Source organism: Aotus nancymaae, unplaced genomic scaffold (genome assembly GCF_030222135.1).
Source record: "Aotus nancymaae isolate 86718 unplaced genomic scaffold, 86718_ANA_hifiasm-v0.15.2.pri h1tg000030l, whole genome shotgun sequence".
NCBI lineage: Eukaryota > Metazoa > Chordata > Mammalia > Primates > Aotidae > Aotus > Aotus nancymaae.
This window is the reverse complement of record NW_026988443.1, coordinates 31,710,723-31,731,375: the sequence shown is the minus strand read 5'-3', so window position 1 is coordinate 31,731,375 and position 20,653 is coordinate 31,710,723. Positions and strand designations below refer to the sequence as shown.

The 20,653-nt window shown below is 43.8% G+C and overlaps 1 long non-coding RNA gene across 1 annotated transcript in view; it reads right to left on the bottom strand.

The window, feature by feature from the left end:
• LOC105706875 (uncharacterized) overlaps positions 1-20,279 on the bottom strand; it is a 55,185-nt gene extending 34,906 nt beyond the window's left edge. Inside the window, exon 1 of the long non-coding RNA XR_001104945.3 lies at positions 20,121-20,279. This is a non-coding gene — a long non-coding RNA (uncharacterized LOC105706875). The remainder of the gene's footprint in view (positions 1-20,120) is intronic.
• Between the last annotated feature and the right edge of the window lie 374 nt (positions 20,280-20,653).

The window sequence follows — 20,653 nt, the reverse complement described above, 5'->3', positions numbered from 1 at the left end:
GGCCATGTGCTTCATTTCACAGAAGGAAGCTGAGCGGGACCCAGAGGGGCAAAACACTTGGCCCAAGTTCATAGAGTAGTGAAGTCACTGAGCCACCCAGAGACCCAGCCCAGGTGTTTGACGGTCCTCTGCCTGTAAGAGTATGGACCTATTTTCCCCAACAAGGGGGTTACTGCCATGATTCAGACAAGCCCCAAATGGGTCCTAATTAGCTGCTCCCACATGGGAACAGGGGGATGAGTGCAGTAAAAAAAACCTCAAAATCAATGCTTGAAGCTTTTTTCTGGGGAGAGATTCCCTGGGCTCAATAGTTGAGGGGATTTGAGCTGCTTTAAAGCACACTTTTGGAGCGACAGAAGGCAATATACACATTCACAACATTCAGTTCCCCAAATTAGTTACACTTCAGTGATGTTAAGGACCTGACAGAGCCACAAAAGTAAGAACAAATCTTTAGCCTCCTAATGGAAGCTGATCCTTGTGCCTTAATCTATGCCATTGTGTCTGGCCCTATTTGCAGGCCCAGGTCTGATTCTCATTGCTCTTGTGGATTTAAGTAAAATCCTACACATAATATAAATTAGGGTTTACATCAATGCTAGTGTGTATAGCATTGATGTAAACCCTAATTTATATTATATAGTGCATATATATATATATAAAGAAAACACCCAAATCCCTAGAATTCATGCCACTGATCTAGTGAACACAAGGCTGCCTCAATAGTAAGAGAGTATTTTCTGAAAGAATGAGGGTGACATTGGTGTTGGCATGAGTCGTGAAGAGCCGCCCCTTTAAAAGAGCCAGATGGTCAATTCATGGAGACCATCCTGGCCAACGTGGTGAAACCCCATCTCTACTAAAAATACAAAGATTAGCCAGGCATGGTTGTGCACACCTGTAGTCCCATTTACTCGGGAGGCTGACACAGGACAATTGCTTTAACCCGGGAGGCAGAGGTTAAAGTGAGCCGAGATCGCACCACTGTACTCCAGCCTGGCAACAGAGGGAGACTGTCTTAAAAAAAAAAAAAAAAAAAAAGAGCCAGAAGGATTGGGCTGCTTCCAATCCCTGATGATGTTCTCTGGTACAAGGAAGCTAATGCAACCATACAAGATCAGAGACTATGAGAGGCTGCAGGCCGGACATGGTGGCTCGTGCCTATAATCCCAGCACTTTTGTAGGCCTGAGGCAGGCACATCACCTGAGGTCAGCAGTTTGAGACCAGCCTGGTCAACATGGTGAAACTCCTTCTCTACTAAAAATATAAAAGTTAGCTGGGTGTGGTGGCACATGCCTGAATTCCCAGCTACTTGAGAGGCTGAGGCAAGAGGATCTTGAAACCGGGAGGCAGAGGTTGCAGTGAGCCAAGATCGCACCACTGCACTCCAGCCTGGGTGACAGAGCAAGACTCTGCCAGAAAAAAAAAAAGAAAAAGAAAAGGTGGCTACAGTGACAAACTGTGGAACTTGTGGAACTATTTCTGGGTTAAAAGCAGGTACTCAATCATTAGATACTATTTACCTAGAAAGAAACCACATCTCTTGCTTCGTGACAGCACAGAGACCAATCTAGCTTCACTTTCTTTCTAAATGGAGAAATGCAGGCAGAATTAGATTCCAAACTTTCTGGTTTCCAGACCATCGCTCTTATTTCGTTCCTCTATTCAGAAGGCAATAAAAGCCTTCTGCGTCCAAGTTTTTCTATCCATATGGGTGACAAAAATGGGATACAATTCCCAAAGAGGAAGCTGCCCAAGGAACAGAAGGACAAAATGGCATTGGCAGCAATAAAAATATTGCAAAGCACATTTTAGATTTTGCAGATCATCTTCTGTGTGCATGCAATGATGGGTGCATATTTTACCCACGTGGCTCTATTTAAATGTAGATCTGTCAGTTGCTTCTATCAGGGGACTTAGAATTGACAGGTGTAGGCTCTATCAACAAAGAGAGCATCACCCCTTATATGTGATGCTGAAACGACAGAAAGAAACACTGAACGCAGGTGATGTGAGTAGGGCGAAAAAAAGATGGAAAGTAGAAAAGGCTCTTAGGAGATCACCTAGTTCAGTATGTCCCAAAGAATATTCCAGGGGATGGTGATTTGCCATTACAGAGTGAAATTTTAGTTTAATCCAAATTAAACAAGTGTCTTTACTGCAAGACTTCTCAGGGTCTTTACTATGATAATACGTATTGAAGATTTCTACAAAAAAAAGAATATAAGATACAAAGTTTCCCAGACTTGCATGTCCACTGAAACCAATTCCCTTTCGACAACAATCTCATGGGCCTAATGTTTCTTGAAATATAGCCTTTAAATGTGATGAATTTGAAGGCTTCTTCAAAATCGGATGAAAACACAAAACAATGTGCACGTGTATGTTCACTGCAGCACTATACACAATAGCAAAGACACGGAATCAACCCAAATGCCCATCAATGATAGACTGGATAAAGAAAATGTATTACATATATCCCATGGAATACTATGCAGCCATAAAAAGGAATGAGATCATGTCCTTCGCAGGAACATGAATGGAGCTGGAAGCTGTTGTCCTCAGCAAAGTACTGCAGGAACAGAAAACCAAACACTGCATGTTCTCACTTATAAATGGAAGCTGAACCACGAGAACATATGGACACAGGGAGGGGAACACACACACTGGGGTCTGTGGCGCCGGGGAGAGGGGCAGATGGAGGGAGAGCATCAGGAAGAATAGCCAATGGATGCCGGGCTTCATATCTAGGTGAGGGGATGATCTGTGAGCAAACCACCATGGCACGCTTTTACCTATGTAACAAACCCACACATCCTGCACATGTACCTGTAAACTTAAAAGCTGAAGAAAAAAAGAAAAAAAAAAACCAAAAAGGTCTGAAAGAAAGTGTCTTTACCCCAGATCACATAATTCATCAGTAACAGAACCAGAACTCGAACCCAGACCTCCAGACTATACCCAAAGAACAAAATCCCACTGTTGCTGCCATATCCCTAATACTGTATCTCTAACAGAGCTCTCAGTAAGTAGTAAAGAAATGATGAGTCAATAATTGCTAAGTGCTTTATCTGCATTGTCTTCTATGAACTCAGTTGAAATCCCAAGGAAATAGATACTTTATTTAGAAAGATTACTTAGTAACCCATTTTACAGATAAGGAAATGAAATCTTCACACGAATAGCCATTTGACCTTAGTCAAGTGGTAGTGCTAGGAAAGCGTGAATGATACAGAAGACACTTTTTACTACAGCTATAAATGACTAGCTGCAATAATTCCTGAAAAGAGGAAGCTATAGAGATAAAGAAAGGAGAAGAATAATATGAGTTCCTTGTGACTATGGCAGAGATCACTCTATCAAACTAGAGCTGGGGACAGACCCTGCCATTCACACCCAGACACAATAGCTTCCTAATTCAGTCCATGAGCAACACGGTTTGTGCACAGACTGGAAAAGCTATGTAGGTCTTGCAACATACCCTCATTCTGAGTCTCTCTGATTAAAGCCCGAGAGGTCGCATCCTGGCCACATGGAAGGCATTAGCCCAGCCCTCCCACACTTCCACGGTTTCTTCAAAGTTGCCCAAGTCTCTTCTGCCATCACAGAAATCTCATGTCTTGGAACTTCAGATTGTTTACCATCCCTGCCCTTAAGTCTTTGCTCTAGTCTCTACTTTTTTTTTTCTTTTTTCTTTTTTGAGACAGGGTCTTACTTTGTTGCCCACACTGGAGTGCAGTGGCACAATCATAGCTCACTGCAGCCTTGACCTCCTGGGCTCAAGCAGTTCTCCCACCTCAGCCTCTCAAGGAGCTGGAACTACAGGTGCCTGCCACCACATTCAGCTAATTTTTGTATTTTTTATAGAGATCGGGGTTTTGCCACGTTGCCCAGGCTGATCTCAAACTCCTGAGCTCAAGCAATCTACCCACCTTAGCCTCCCAAAGTGCTGGAATTGCAGGAATGAACCACCATGCCCAGCCTGTGTTCCAGTCTCACCACAAAAAATCCTCAGAATATAAATGCAGAAGACCTGGGAATGGAGCCTGGCTCTGGGCTTTACATGCTCTGTGACCTTGGATAAATCACTCAGGGATAAGAGAGTCATCACCTTCATTTAAATGCTTACTGTTGACTTTCTCTACCATTATCAGTTTCAAGTTTCACATTAAACCACTAGGGCAGCTGTTGTTATTGTTCACTTTGTCTATCTATTTATCTATTTATTTTTGAGACTAAATCTCACTCTGTCACCCAGGCTAGAGTGCAGTGGCACAATCTCAGCTCACTGCAAACTCTGCCTCCCGGGTTTAAGTAATTCTCCTGCCTCAGCCACCTGAGTAACCGGGATTACAGGCATATGCCACCAAGTCCAGATAATTTTTGCATTTTCAGTAGAGACGGGGTTTCACCACATTGACTAAGCTGGTCTTGAACTCGTGAGCTCAAGTGATCCACCTGCCTCAACCTCCCAAAGTGCTGGGATTACAGGCATTAGCCACCATGCCCAGCTATTGTCCACAGTTTCTAAATCAGGCAATGGGGCACAAGGTTTAAATGTCTGACCTGTGGCAGACACCAGAGCCAGACTTTGAACATAAGCAATCCAACCTCAGGCCCCACTGCTTACCCACCACTGATAACAGTGCTGAGGCGCCAGGTATTGTTGGCGTGTGCAGGTGTGAATGAATTCTCCTTTGTTGTCCCAAGCCTATGAAGTAGGTATCATCATCCCCATCATAAGGTAAGAAGACTGATTCTCAAAGCGATCTGAGGTTTAATAACCTGCTGAACGTCACACCACAAATGGGTGGTGGAGGTGGAATCCCCGCTCTGAGCTGGTAGCCCGCAAAACCCAAGCTCTGCTGAATCTGATTCTGAGGTTTCCAAGCCACCGTTTCCTTGTTTGCAGATGAAGGTAATAATAATGCCTCCTTCTCACTGACTGCAGTGAGGATCAAAGAAAACCATGATATGTGAGAGATCTCATAAACGGTATGCCCCATTGTGGTTACCCAGTCTCATCTTTATGCAAACCAAAATGAGGAGTCTCTCTGGCTGGATGCCGTCTGCTGACTCTGAGTTCATGTGTTGGCTGGAGGTTAGAGTCACTCACCTAATTTTTTAGGGCCTTGTAAAATGTATGAGGTAATTTGTCTTTGTTAGTGAAAAGATTCAGCAGTGAATTCACCCTGCAGCAATAATTAGCCCCAGGCCTGTCTGTCCCTGAGGGGATCCTTTCTATCTTAGCAAAACACAGGCAACCTGACGCTCAGGGGCATGTCATTTTACAGAGTCTAGATGATCTAACACAAAATGCGTTGAATCAACAGATCTTTATTCCTGCCACCTCAAAGAGACTCCAGTTCTCCCCAAAGCAAAACAAAGGAATAGTTTTAGCCAGCATTAAGGTTGACTGAATAACACAAATTCCGTCGTCTCATAACTATTAAGAATTGCTGGATGCTTGATTTGTATGTCTACAGTCGCTTCCTTGGGTTAAAGGAACAAAGACGTACCCTTAGGAAGCGGAAGACACTTCTTATGCTTGGTGTGGCTTCAGAACATGCTTCTACTTGATTTCCAAAAGACGTTCTGAACACAAAGGAGAGGGGTTGCCGGTTCACCTCAAAAATGACAGACGGATTTGCTTAAAAGAGCTTGCAATTTTATTTTTTTATTTTAATTTTTTTTTTATCTTTTGAGACTGAGTCTTGCTGTCACCCAGGCTGGAGTGAAGTAGTGTGATCTCGGCTCACTACAACGTCCTCCTCCCAGGTTCAAGCAATTCTCCTGCCTCAGCCCTCTGACTAGCTGAGTTTACAGATAAGCGCCACCACGCATGGCTAATTCTTGTATTTCTTAGTAGAGACGGGGTTTTGCCCTGTTGGCCAGGCTGTTCTTGAACTCCTGAGCTCAAGTGATCTGCATGCTTCTATGCGCGTTCTATGACCCAGGCCCCCAAATGCCTCGAAACACCCTCCTTTGCCCTTTTGAAATGCTCCCCTGAGACAATGAGATAAAGAAACTGTCTACTGGTGGATAAGAGGCCAGGTGGAGAAGAATGAAGGTGACCCAGAGAATGCCAGCAGCCATTGCCAGAAACGTGAGGCCATCTGAACCATCTACCCTAGTAGGTCTAACGTATTATGGCAGCCCTATGAGGGGGCCCCAGGAGAACCAACACAGGAACCACCCAGCTGAGCCCAGCCCAAGCTTCAGAATCATCAGCAAATACATGGTTGTGGTGTTCAATCACAACACTTCGGGATAGTTTGTTAGGACATTTTTCTTGGTGTTTTGGAAAGGTCACATGTGTATAGGAAATCACAGATACCTTTGTGTTTAGGAAGGCACATTACTCCCATAGGAAAATCCTCTTTCTCCCACTCTCTTTAACTCACTCCTATTAACTGACTATTCAGTTCACAGATTAGACAATTTCCCCTGGGAATTCTTCTCTGACGTCCCCTGTTAACATTTCACGCACCCATGCTTGTAATGCCTGTTTTCCCACCAGACCGAAGTCTCAGTAAGGACAGAGACTGCCTCGCTCACCATCATACTCCAAGCATCTAGCACGGGCCATCCGTGGAAATAATTTTCTGCTTATTTGTTAATATCTCATCAGTCCTTCACGTGTTTATGGATCCCTTCACTAGGCTACCTCTGTCACTATAAGATCATGCTGTGTCACAATGTTTCTCCTTAAATGATATACACTCTGCCTCTGTGTCTATCTTCTGTTCCTCTGTCTTCACCTGATGGCTAAGAGCCCTTCAAACCTCCCCAGTTTGTGTATTTGAATACAGGTGCAACGTTCTCCTTAAGTCACCTCTTCTTCAGCCTACGCTATGAAAACCAGCTGAGGGCCCTGGGAACTTCAAGCCTGGCATAGTACTTGACCATCTAGACTCATTTCTCCTGACGATTTTTCACTTGCTCAAAACGCCTTCAAAGTGTAGCAACAAAAAGCACCACCAAGAGTGGTCTGACCAAGGCAGAGTAGAGAAAAATTGTTACATTCATGGCTTAGAACTTTTTTCTTTTGTCAATGTCACTTTAAGTTCATGTTGATTTACCAGATAACCTCACTTTGCTGATTATAAAGGCCTTGCAGGTAGTACTAGCCCGCGTGAAAAAGAACCCTGGGTCAGCACTCATTCACATCTCAGCTCGACCTGAGAATATGCACTCTGTTTTACTTATTAACATTTTAGGGAACAAGCACAGCATTTTTCATTTTCTCTTGTTCTATTTTATCACTCTGTTGCCCAGACTGGAGTGCAGTGACAGTCTGGTCTCACTACAGCCTCAACCTCCTGAGCCCAAGCAATCCTCTAGCTTCAGCCTCCACTTCCCAAATAACTGGGACTACAGGCATGTATCCCCATGCCAGACAATTTTTTAAGTTTTGCAGAGACAGGGTCTCCATATGTTGCCCAGGCTGGTCTCAAACTCCTGGCCTGAAGCCATCCACTTGCCTCAGCCTCCTAAAGTGCTGGGATTACAGCTGTGAGGCCTTAGCCTTGTTTTAGAACATATATGGTAATTGGGCTTTCTAGGTGTTATCGTGATTACAAAAGACCGTATTATGCAATGCTCCTGAGAATCTACACTAGGCCAGAATACCACATTACATTTCACTTAACCAGAATTTGCTTTTGGTAGACACACTTCTATTTAGCAGTTGGTAAAAATTATTCAGTTCAATGCTGATCTGTTTGGGGCAGAGGGGGGTGGAAACAAGACCAAGCACGGTGGTTCACACCTGTAATTCCAGCACTTCGGGAGGGTGAGTCAGGCAACCACTTGAGCCCAGGAGTTTGCGACCAGCTTGGGTAACATGGTGAGACCCTGTCTCTACAAAAAAAAAAAAACACCAAAAATTAGCTGGGCATGCTCGTGTGTGCCTGTGGTCCCAGCTACTTGGGGGTTGAGGCAGGAGGATCGCTGGAATGCAGGAGGTGGAGGCTGCAGTGAGCCAAAAATCGTGCCACTGCACTCCAGCCTGGGCAACAGAGCAAGACTCTGTCTAGAAAAAAAAAAAAAATTACAAGTGACACTGAATTTCATTTTGAATGAATTTTCTCTTGTTCCAGCGTTGCAGGGGAAGCCAGGTCTTTAACATGAAGGGAGGATTTAGAATTAGCCAAATTTGGGATTGCATCTCTTTTCTACCATCTGGTAGGTAAATCAGTTACCTCAGAGTATTAAGGCGGAGGGATAAAGGATAAAGTTACTGTCTCATGATGTTAACCTACACATCTCTCATGTAGTTAGAGATGATCTTTTAGTGTGCGCATCCGTAGCCACAGTGCTGAGTATACTGAATCATGCATCCAACTCCTCCCAGTTATTTGCTTCTTCCCGTGGTGGCTTAAGTATAAAAGAGGTGCTAAAAAGATGGCAGCTCCCTCTGAGCCTTGGGATGGGTGGCTCAGTGGCCTTGTCTCAGCTTGGAAGTCTTGTGTGGGGCAGTGTGTGTCTATGCAGAGTAGTCACACCTACGTGGATAGCAACAGGGCACTCTGCAAAGAAAGTCTCGGAGCCAGCCCGGCTCAGCGCCCAGCCGCGAAGCCTTGGTGCCCTCTGGTGTTCCCTGAGCATATTGCATGGCGTGGCGAGGCGGTCGGGGCCGCTTGGAGCATCTTTGGGCCGACGCTGCCATCTCCTGGTGAGAGGCGCATTCAGCAAATTTCCAGAACGTTCAGCGTTCTAGTCTGGAAACCACAAGGACTGGGCCTCTTTCACCTGCATTCCCAGGGTCCACTTTTGGAAGGGATGAAAATACACAGGAAAGATAAGCTGGCTGTCAGCAGACCCCGATGACTTTAAAACATCCTCTGGGCCTGCCTTCCCTTATACAAATCTTTGCCACTGCACTTTATGTGTTTGGGGCGGGGGTGGTTTTTTTGCTGTTATTTTGCGATTTTGTTTGTTTTTTTGAGACAGGGTCTTGCTCTGTCACCCAAGCTGGAGTGCAGTGGCACAATCACGGCTCACTGCAGCCTGGACCTCCCTGGGCTCAAGGGATCCTCCGGCCTCAGCCTCTTGAGTAGCTGAGAACACAAGTGTGCACCACCACGCCCAGCTAATTTAAAAAATGTATTTTGTAGAGATGTGGGGGCTGGGGTGGCGGTCTCACTATGTTGCCCAGGCTGGTCTCAAACTCCCAGCCCTAAGTGATTCTCCGGTATCAACCTCCAAAAGTGCTGGGATTATACGTGTGAGCCACGGAGCCCACTCTGCTGCCCTTCACAAACCGCCCTGTGCTGCTTCGTTTTCTTTCTGGTCTTTGAAGTCCCTGCATGAGGCCTGCATGATTCTGAAGCAAATTATGTGAAGACGTTGTCAGTGGCAGGAATTAAGCAACTTTACCAACAAGTAATTTTTCAATGTTATTCGTGCATGGAAAAACATATGTATTCTAAAGTAACATATACTGTCGTATTTACTGTTTAACCTCACAGAAACCTTACAAAATAGAAGCCACACACCCAAACATGTATTAGAACCTTAAAGCCACACACCCAAACATGTATTAGAACCTTAAAGCCACACACCCAAACATCTATTAGAACCTTAAAGCCACACACCCAAACATCTATTAGAACCTTAAAGCCACACACCCAAACATCTATATTAGAACCTCTTCACTTGGCTTTGTGAGTACAGAACAAATTAATCACATAAACACTAAAACAAAAAGCAATTCATAATCCTCTCCCCTTTTGGCTTTTTAAAAAATTATTTTAAGTCTTAACATGTATTAATTTAAAGGGAATGGCACGAAACGAAGAAAAAGCCTGTCTCCTCGTCCTGACTTCCCAAATCAAGTGCACATCATTCCTCAAACGTCCTTCAAGGTTAAAACGAAGACACCCGCCGTGTATACGTAGACAATATGAATCTTAGTCCACACAAGTGTGAAAAAAAGCTACACCATTTGTATTAGTCCGTTAGCCCACTATTATAAGGAACTACTTGAGACTAGGAAACCTATGTAGAAAAGAGGTTTAATTGACTCACAGTTCCGCAGGCTTAACTGGAAGCACGGCTGGCAGGCTCCAGGAAACTTAAAATGGCAGAAGGCGCAGGAGAAGCAAGCGTCGTCTTACTGAGAAACCTTACCAGGGCGGAAGGGGAGGGATAGTGAGAAGTGGGAGGTGCCACACACGCTTAAAGGATTAGATCGCCTGAGAACTCCCTATCAGGAGAGACGCAAGGGGGACGCTCAGCCCCAGATCCAATCACCTCCCACCAGACCCCTCCTCCAATTCGACATTGCAGATTTGGGTGGGAACACAAATTCTAACCGTATTACCTTTTATTTCTACAACGAACTTATTTTGGGGGGCCCACATCTTGACAGGTGGGTGGTAATTATATGCTCCAAGTGTTACCAGAAAGGAATCCTGATCCACACCCCAAGAGAGGGTTCTTGGATCTCGCGCGGGAAAGAATTAGAGGTGAATCCATAAAGTGAAAGCGAGTTTATTAGGAAAGTAAAGGAATAATGGCTAGTCCATAGACAGAGCAGCGCTTGGGCCGCTCAGCTGCTTATACTTAGTGTTGCTTCTTGATTGCACGCTAAACAAGGGGTGGATTATTAATGAGTTTTGCAGGAAACGTGTAGGCCATGCCCAGAACTGAGAGATCCTCCCCGTTTTAGTCCATATAGGCTAACTCCCTGACATTACTCCATGACATGTGTAAACTGTCATGGCATTGGAGGGAGTGTGTTTTAGTATGGCAATGCATTATAATTAGCATACGACGAGCAGTTTCGCTCTTGTTACCCAGGCTGGAGTGCAATGGCGCGATCTCGGCTCACCGCAACCTCCGCCTCCTGGGTTCAGGCAATTCTCCTGCCGCAGCCTCCTGAGTAGCTGGGATTACAGGCACGCGCCACCATGCCCAGCTAATTTTTTGTATTTTTAGTAGAGACGGGGTTTCACCATGTTGACCAGGATGGTCTTGATCTCTTGACCTCGTGATCCACCCGCCTCAGCCTCCCAAAGTGCCGAGATTACAGGCGTGAGCCACCGCGCCCGGCCCCGGTCATCTTGGTTTTGGTGGGAAAACCCACCTCTTTACTGCAAGCTGTTTTATCAGCCAGGTGTTTGTGATCTTTGACCTCATAGCTCATGCTGTGACTTAAAATATCTAATTCCAGGGAATACAGCCCAGCAGGTCTCAGCCTTATTTTACCCAGCCCCTATTCAAGATGGAGTCGCTCTGGTTCAAACGCCTCTGACATCACCTCTAAGGGTGATGTTAGGAGTTACAGTGTGGGGGTTCACTGAGGGTCATTTGGTTCCTGGCCATCTATTCTGTCAGGTGATCTTTGAGACATCTGTGAATTCCGGACCTTTCAAGAGGTCCTTGGCCACTTTCATGGTGTGCTCAGGATCGGGGGGCGTGGGGGCGGAGCGGGAGACCTCTTTGCCAATCCCTTGTTCGTATCACTGGGCAGGTCTCGTTCAGTCCTGCGACTACTTTGAAAACACTGCATAAACCTGGGACTCCTCCTCCAAATCTACGGTCACAGACCACCTGGCTTCTCTCCTCCCTCACTGCCTTCCCCACCCAGAGGAAGAGCTTTCTCAGCTGGGAGGAAGCATCTCTTTTTTCCACTCTACCTTTGACAGAGTAGCCCTATTTTCATCCATACCCGAGAATCGTATTTACTCTGTGGCTTAAGGTTTGGGCAAAAATATAGAAGGATTTGAATGACTTCATTTCTGATTTGCTTTGTTTCTCGTCTGAGGCCATAATGAGAGCAACCATTACTTGCTTGTCTCCAATACACAGACATCAGAAAAACATCTTGTTTTGTTTTTTTTTCCCACAGAAATTAAGTATATCAAAGTATTTACCTGCTGTCTTTTCCTATTATCTTTGTGGTTATAACGGCCTGAAAGTGGTGCACGTTAATTTCAAACTCTGTCATGGTTGTTTCTGGTTTGGGGCAGCTATGAATAAAAAGTTCTATGAACATTTACATAAACTTTTTTATGAAACAATGTATTTTCATTTCTCTTGGGTAAATACAGGGAGGGGAATTTCTGAATTATACAGTAAGTGTGTGTTTAAATTTAGAAGAAACTACCAGTTTTTCAAAGTGTTTGCACCACTTTGTCCTTCTACCGGCAATGTTTGAGTGTTCTGGGTTTTTTCCTTTCTTTTTTGAGACGGAGTTTCGCTCGTTACCCAGGCTGGAGTGCAATGGTGCGATCTCGGATCACTGCAACCTCCGCCTCCTGGGTTCAGGCAATTCTCCTGCCTCAGCCTCCTGAGTAGCTGGGATTACAGGCACGCGCCACTATGCCCAGCTAATTTTTTTTTGTATTAGTAGACACGGGGGTTTCACCATGTGGACCAGGATGGTCTCGATCTCTTGACCTCGTGATCCACCCGCCTTGGCCTCCCAAAGTGCTGGGATTACAGGGTTGAGCCACCGCGCCCGGCCTGGTTATTTTACATCCTCCCCTCAATGTGTTTTAAGATTTTTACACTTTAGTGAGCCTGTAGTAGTATCTCTGTATCTTTTAACATTTTTTATTGTAACATCTACTTGCTTATAAAAGAAATATGTACTTAGGGTATTTCAAAAACACAGAGAAGTAGAAAAAAGGAAAAAAGTAGCAATTGTCATTACTTCATTACTACTATAAAATTTCTCGTTTATTTTCTTTTTGTCATTTCACTGTTATTCTTACATATTTATAATTCTGCATAAGCAATCTTTTAAAGAATACTTATTTTTGAAATTTATTCTTTCAACAGTTCTTTATATATTACAGATATTAAATCTTTATCCATAATATAGGTGACTTTTTTTTGAACATTTATGGTATTTCTTTTCATGCAGATTTTTTTATGAACTCAAAGTTATCACCTCTGGGCTTTGAGTCAAAGCCAGAAGGCCTTTTCCTACATCAGAGTAAAGAGAAATTCACCTGTAATTCCTTCTAGCACTTGTATGCCTTTGTGTTTTTACATTAGATCCTTTATTCATTTGTTCTTGTGGTGGATGGTGAAACATGGACCTAATTTTAATTTTTTCCAAATAACTGAATAGAGCTATTCAGATTTTCTATTTCCTCCTGCATCCGTTTAGAGGATTTGTATATTTCAAGAAATTTATCCCTTTCATCTAAATATTTTAATTTGCTCTCCAAAGTTGTTTGTTACACATACATCCCTTTATTCTTCTTTTAATGTCTATAAGACTTATAATGACATAATGGGAAAAGACCATGCTTGAATGATTTTATGTAATAACATTAAGCAGAGGGCCTGCCACTAAGCATGAGTGATTACATTTTATTTTTAAATTCTGAAATCTTTGGATGCCTGCAAGTGAGCTGAGCAAGATCACTTTTGATGACATGACTACTGGAAATGATAGCATCATGTCGTGCTGTTGACGGAGGAGATGATTTTTTAAAAGTCATGGCGAGTTGATTAGAGGCTCCAAAGGTGTTCTCCTCTAACAGCAATTACTCTGTAACTTGTCATATTATTCTATGAGATAATATGAAAATCAATAAGGTACAACCGCATCCCCTAGTTAGATTGTAAGCTCTCAGCAAGCATATAAAGCTGTGTAACATCAATGATCATACTTCATCTAGCAATGGTACAAGTAGTTTGATAATGAAACACAGAGGAAATAGAGGCTGCTCTAAGAAAAAACAAGGAAGGCTACATGATGAACGGGCACTTAAAAATGAATAAATTCTGGTGTTTGAAGATAAAATACAATCAGAGTAAACACCATGCAGGGAGAAAAGTCATACTCGAAAAGAAATCTTGCCTTGCATGAGTTGAAGGTGGATAGGCAGGGGTCCAGAGAGGTAGGAGGTAATAGTGGATGTATGGTTGCAAAGGCAGGTTCATGTAAGACCATTAGAGAGGGCCTTGAGTTCTGGAATAAGGTTTTTGGATTTGACCCTGTAGTGCATAGGAAATCAGAGTAGTAAAGAGCTACGAGTGAATTAGTTCTGACTACAATGTGATTGATAAATGGAAATGAACAAGACTAGAGGCAGGTGGGAAATGAAGTTCTCCCAGTAGCCGTGCAAGTGGCAATGCCAATCTGAGCTAGGATAGTGGCACTCAGGAAAAGGCAAAGATGGACATGAGATCACAGCTGGCAGATATGAGTAGATAATCACTAGGAATTTGATACAGCATCACAAGTTCTATTTCAAATTTTCAAAAATACTTGTCTTTGCAATGCAAACTGAAAGAACCACAATAAAAAAACAATTTTTTTCACATCAGGACACCCAGGCAATGTCTGGAATGAAAGGGCTTTAGTGAGCCATTCTAATGGCAACCCTACTTCAGCAAAATGAACAAAGGACCATGAAGCGTGATGGGAAGCCAGTAATTTGTGAATCCTTTTATGGAAAAGGACATTTGGATTTTTTTTTTTTTTTTAGATGGAGTCTCACTCTGTTACCCTGGCTGGAGTGCAGTGGTGTGATCTCAGCTCACTGCAACCTCTGCTTCTTGGGTTCAAGCGATTCTCCTGCCTCAGCCTCCCAAGTAGCTGGGACTACAGGCACATGCCACCATGCCCAGCTAATTTTTTTGTATTTTTAATAAAGATGAGATTTCACGATGTTAGCCAGGACGGTCTCAATCTCCTGACCTCATGATCCACCCGCCTCAGTCTCCCAAAGTGCTGAGATTACAGGCATAAGCCACTGGGATTACAGGCATGAGCCACTGCGACCAGTCGGGGCTTTGGAATTTCAAAAGCCATCAATTTACGAATTGGAAATGGATGATGTGGGATTTGTTAGAGAACTCTGGCCATGGTCTAGCTCCTGAATAGTGTTATAGCATGGAGGTCATTAGTACATTTTAGTGATTGTTTTTCAGCTTCATTTGGGTAGAAACCAACCATTCAAGGGCCCTTAGGCTCTAAGGGAATGAAAATAGGGTGTAAGATAAAGGTCATTACTCTGTAAAGCTAGAGCTTCCATTGACTCAAAAGGAAAATGTCATCCCCTAAAGACAGTCAGAGGACTCTCACATGATATAGTACAAGGTACATAGATTTTGGATCCAGTTGAGCCTCATTTGGCTTCTTTGAGCTGCTTTTTGACCTTGAATAAAACACACAATCTCTCAGAAATTATGTTTCCGTACCCATCTATTAAAAAATGGGGGAAAAGGCCGGGCGCAGTGGTTCATACCTGTAATCCCAGCACTTTGGGAGGCCAAGCAGGGGTGGCGGGGGCAGATCACCTGAGGTCAGGAGTTAGAGACCAGCCTGGCCAACATGATGAAACCCCTTATCTAATAAAAATACAAAAATTAGCCAGGTGTGGTGGCTAATTTTTTATTATCATATATGAAAACCTTTTCCCAGGTTCAAGCGATTCTCCTGCCTCAGCCTCCCAAGTAGCTGGGATTACAGGCACATACCACCATGTCCGGCTAATCAAGCGATTCTCCTGCCTCAGCCTCCCAAGTAGCTGGGAGTTCAGGCACCTGCCACCACACACAGAAGAAAACGGGAGGCGGAGGTTGCAGTGAGCTGAGATGGCAGCACTGCACTCCAGCCTGGGCAGTAAGAGCAAAACTCAATCTCAAAAAAAAAGGCTGGGGGCGGTGTGGGGGGGCGGGGATGGCAAATAATGCACACAGTTCTTGGTAGAATTAAATAATGTGAAACAACATCAGTCTAAGTCACATCATAAAACTATTTAATGCATATAACTGTACCAAAAAATTGACAAGCCCCTATAGTATCTGTGCAAGCCTCATTTTCAGTTTTTTTTTCACCATGTGGTTGCCAATCAGGCTCTTCTTTTTCTCAAATACACAAATATCCTTTCTGCCTAATGCCGTTTCTTCTGTTTAGAATCACCCCACCTCCCGTCATACACTCTCCTCCCTTAGTCTTTAGGTCTCAGATTAAATGTCACCATGTTCGGAGGATCTTATGATTTCTCCGAACTAGAAGACTCCTGTCACCTCACTGGTCGTGCTCCGCAGTTCTTCAAAACACTTTTCATAAAGTCATCACATCATTCTCTATGTAATTATTTGCTGATTGTCTTTCTTCCCTGTTAGCTCCTTGAGGGCTAGAATAGAATCCTCTTTCATTACAGTAGTTCTAGTAGTGCCCTAGTGCACTCGCTGGCATGTGGCTGGTAGTTAAGTACTTGTTGAATGAAAGAATAAATGAATGAGTGCAGTAACCAGACCTCTTACTTATTTGTACAATTGAAACAGAAGACAAACCACATGGGAAGATGCTGAGCTGAGATTTTGCAGCTGACTGCTGAAGCTGACTCTGAAATAGGTAGAGATCAGCATTCCGAATGTTGATTAGGAACTGCTCTTGGGACCAACTCCTATGGAAGAGAAAGAAAGGGAAAGAAAGGAAGCAGTATTGAGCAGCGGGACAAATCTCAATGAGAGCAACAACCACCTTCATAGGGAGTTCTAAACATGGGTTGGCCCTTCCAAGCTGCCACGTGTTCAGCCGAGAGGGTCAGGTCTTCATGACCCATGGGCTTTTTCACACTTCCACGCCAATTGGTTATTGCATATGGTCTGCCCCAGGAGGAGGCAGAACTTTAATGGAGTTGACTTTTTTGCTGAGGGGGTTTCTGAAGGGGACTGACACTGAGGACAGCTTTCCAGCAGCAGCAGCTGCAGAAATAAGCCCTCTGTTCCCAAAGTGGGATGCAAGTGGTACAGTGCAACATTCACCCCGATTGACAGCATTTCGGTACAGATGTTCTCCATCGGGTATCCTGGGGCAGGGGCTTGAGCCGGCATTGGGTTTGGCAGCAAGAACTTCAAGCTCTCTCTCCCACACTGGCTGCTGGTGACCTCAGCCAGAGACTGTAAAAAGCACCCATTCATGAAACAGACTTTCATGGCTCCTGTCTGGGGTACAACCCACGAGGAAGCAATAACAATTCAGAGCTAGCAGGGCACAGAGTTCAGAATAAAGCGCAGCAATGGTTGTGAAGATCGACAGACTCAAGTTTAAGTGGAGTATTAGCAAGGCACGGTGGCTCGCACCTGTAATTCTGGCACTTTGGGAGCCCGAGGCAGGTGGATCACCTGAAATGAGGAGTTCAAGAGCAGCCTGGTCAACATGGCGAAACCCTATCTCTAATAAAAATAGAAAAATTAGCCAGGTGTGATGGCAGGTGGCTGTAATCCCAGCTACTTGGGAGACTGAGGCAGGAGAATCGTTTGAACCTGGGAGGCAGAGGCTGTGGTTAGCGGAGATTGTGCTACCACATTCCACCCTGGGTGCAAGAGCGAGACTCCATCTCATAAATAAATAAGTAAATGGAGTATTAGCTATGAGAACTACAGAAGGCTGCAAAACTTCTCAGAGCCTCAGCCCCTTCATGGGCAAGAGGATGACTCAAAGTGCTAGGAAGAGTCAGTAACACAACAGGAGTTTCCACATATGAATTCCCTTTCTACACTCCCCCACCCCAACTCACACATGTACACTTGAACCAGGCCTTTACCTGAACATCCCAACCATCATCCACATTGGTGCCTACACGCTCAATACCTGCTGCTTTCCCTGGTGGATCACTTCTGGTTATGGAGCTTGCCCTGTTCAACATGGCTGCTGATTCTAGTGCTGGACAGCGGTGTCTGTTAGCAACTCATTGGTCTCTCTGGTTCCTTTATCCCATGATACATGCTTAGAAGTACAAAGATGATATTTAGTACTCGGGTATCTCTTTGTCTGAATAAATATTCTTAAACCCTTCAGCCTTAGCTCTCGTAATCTACACTTCAAAACCTTCATCATAGTAGCCCCTTCCTCCATCTGAATGGGCTTTATTTTGTTAATATTCAACTCAAACTGAGATTTTCAGAGTTTTATAAAATGCCCTGAGTGGGGACAAGCTGGCACAATCATGGTCTCCTTGTTCTGCATACTAGAGTTCTATCAATGTGTTTAAGGTACAAAAACCAGTTTTAAAGAGTTATTAAACATTCTTGTGCAATGTCATCTAAACCCTCAAGATCTGTTTCACAAGAACCTCTGCTAAATTGTTCATACCTTAACCCTTGTATTTCGGCATCGTATAAATTATTCACACTTTACGCCATAAGAATGTTGACTCTGATCTCCGTATTCAGAGTTTCCATATACCAGTCCTCCTCTCTCCCTCATTATAAATTATTTAAGGCTGGGATTTCTGCTGCACACCTTGAAGTATGGAAAATAGTGACTTTAATACTGGTCACAACTTCATAGTGTGTTTTAAGTAGCTATTTCAGTAAACTAGTTTTTAAACTTAGTTACTTTAAAAACATTTTTATTATCGTATATGAAAACCTAGTGCTGGCCGGGCGCGGTGGCTCAAGCCTGTAATCCCAGCACTTTGGGAGGCCGAGGCGGGTGGATCACGAGGTCAAGAGATCGAGACCATCCTGGTCGACATGGTGAAACCCCGTCTCTACTAATACAAAAAAAAAAAAAAATTAGCTGGGCACGGTGGCGCGTGCCTGTAATCCCAGCTACTCAGGAGGCTGAGGCAGGAGAATTGCCTGAACCCAGGAGGCGGAGGTTGCGGTGAGCCGAGATCGCGCCATTGCACTCCAGCCTGGGTAACAAGAGCGAAACTCCGTCTCAAAAAAAAAAAAAAAAAAAAGAAAAGAAAACCTAGTGCTACTTGTCTTCAAAAGAAGGTAAACAAATGTATAAAGGTCTAGAAAAATATATTTGCTTGTCAAAAGCTTTATTTTAAAGGAGATATTAGAAGTTTAGAGATGTGTTTCAGGCATTTTAAAACAACACAATATGTTTTTAAAAATGTATTTTAACAATTTTTGGAAATTTTTGAAAGGAAAATAACATTCTATCATGTGATTTAATGTTATTGAGCACCAGTGCCACATAGATCACAAGTGATATTTGTCCCACACTTTGGGACAAACATGTAAGCCACTGATAAAAAATATTACATTGACAGATTATTTAGTATTCTTAGCTGGGATTCAGGGTGAACACATAGATATGCTTATCACTTCTGTCAAAGCACAGATTTCATAATCCTCTTAATGAGGAAAAGAGAGGAACTGACATCTTATTTTATCTTTGCAACAACTTCATTAAAACTGGGATTATCTGACTTCCTAATTTACAAGTGATGTAATTGAAGATTAGAGAGCAAAATAATTTGTCCTTGATCACACTTTTAATTGTGAGGAAGATTTCAGGCTTGAACCTGAAATTCCTGACTCAAAGGTATTTTTATTCCATCACAAAAAGTGGAAGAATTCAGGGACACTCCCTAGTGATAGTTAAAAAGTTCTCAAATCTGGGCATTAGAATCACCTAGCAGGCTTGTTAAATCCAGATTGCAGGGCTCCACGCCCAGTTTCTAATTCAATAGATCTGGGGTGGGACCCAATAATTTGCATTTCTAATAACGTCCCAGGTGATGCTGATGCTGTTATTCCAGGGATCACATTTCCAGAAACACTCTCTTAGTCAATAGATATTCTTTTATTTCTGGATAAATGGTTTGCAACTCCAACTGCACGTAACCAAATGAAAATGTTGAAATAAATATACTCGGGCGTCATTCCAAGCTGAGTGAATTATACCTTCTGAAGGGGATTCTGGGTACTTCACAGCACTGCTATTATTGTAGCATGGTTTGAGAATCAGTGGGTCACAGCAAATACACAGGGGTTCCAATGCTTGCAGCTACTCACACACAGCTATAAATACCTGAGACTGAATAATTTATAATGAAAAGAGGTTTCATTGACTCACAATTCTGCGTGGCTGGAAAGGCCTCAGGAAACTTAACACTCACGGCAGGAGGTGAAGGGGAAAGGGGAAGTGAGGCACTTCTTACACAGCAGCAGCAGGAGAGAAAGAGACGGAGAAGGGGAAACTGGCACTTGTAAGCCATCAGACCTCGTGAGAACTCCCTCCCTGTCACAAGAACAGCATGGGGAAAACCGCCCCCATGATCCAATCACCTCCCTCCACCAGGTTCATTCCCTGACACGTGGGGATTACAATCTGAGATGAGATTTAGGTGGGGACACAAAGCATACCAACAAGTGTGTTTCTGATGGTTATTACCTTTGTTCTCTGGCCTTTCTTCAGAGGAACAACTGAACTGTTGAGATCTTCCTCTGATTTGGTCTTCAGGCCTCTGCAGAGTGGCAATAAAGCTCGGCCCTGCTAGGGCTCCAGAGGAGGTATTCGCAGGTGTTGACAGTGTGTCTTTCACGTGATGCTTCTTTATCCTGATTGACAGCCTAATGCCTGGGTCTGAACCATGGCCAGCTGTCTCTCTCACAGGAAATCTGGCAGAGACGCTTTGTGGTTCTTGTCTGATCTGTGTCCAGTTTATTCCTGCCAAGACAGCTACTCTCTAGGAGAGCATGTTGTAAGTGATAACACTCCTGGCCCCCCAGGACCTTGTATTTCAGTTTCCCATTCTCCTTCTGTCTTACCTAGTAAGGTTCAGGTGTGCCAGTCCGGTGAGACACGAGGATAATAGGAAACCAAAATGCATGACCCGAAAAAGAGACAGGAGCACGCCTTTCTCGGTCTAGCGGCTCCAGTTTTCTCACTTAGGCTTTTCACAGGAGGTTGTGAAATTGCTAGTT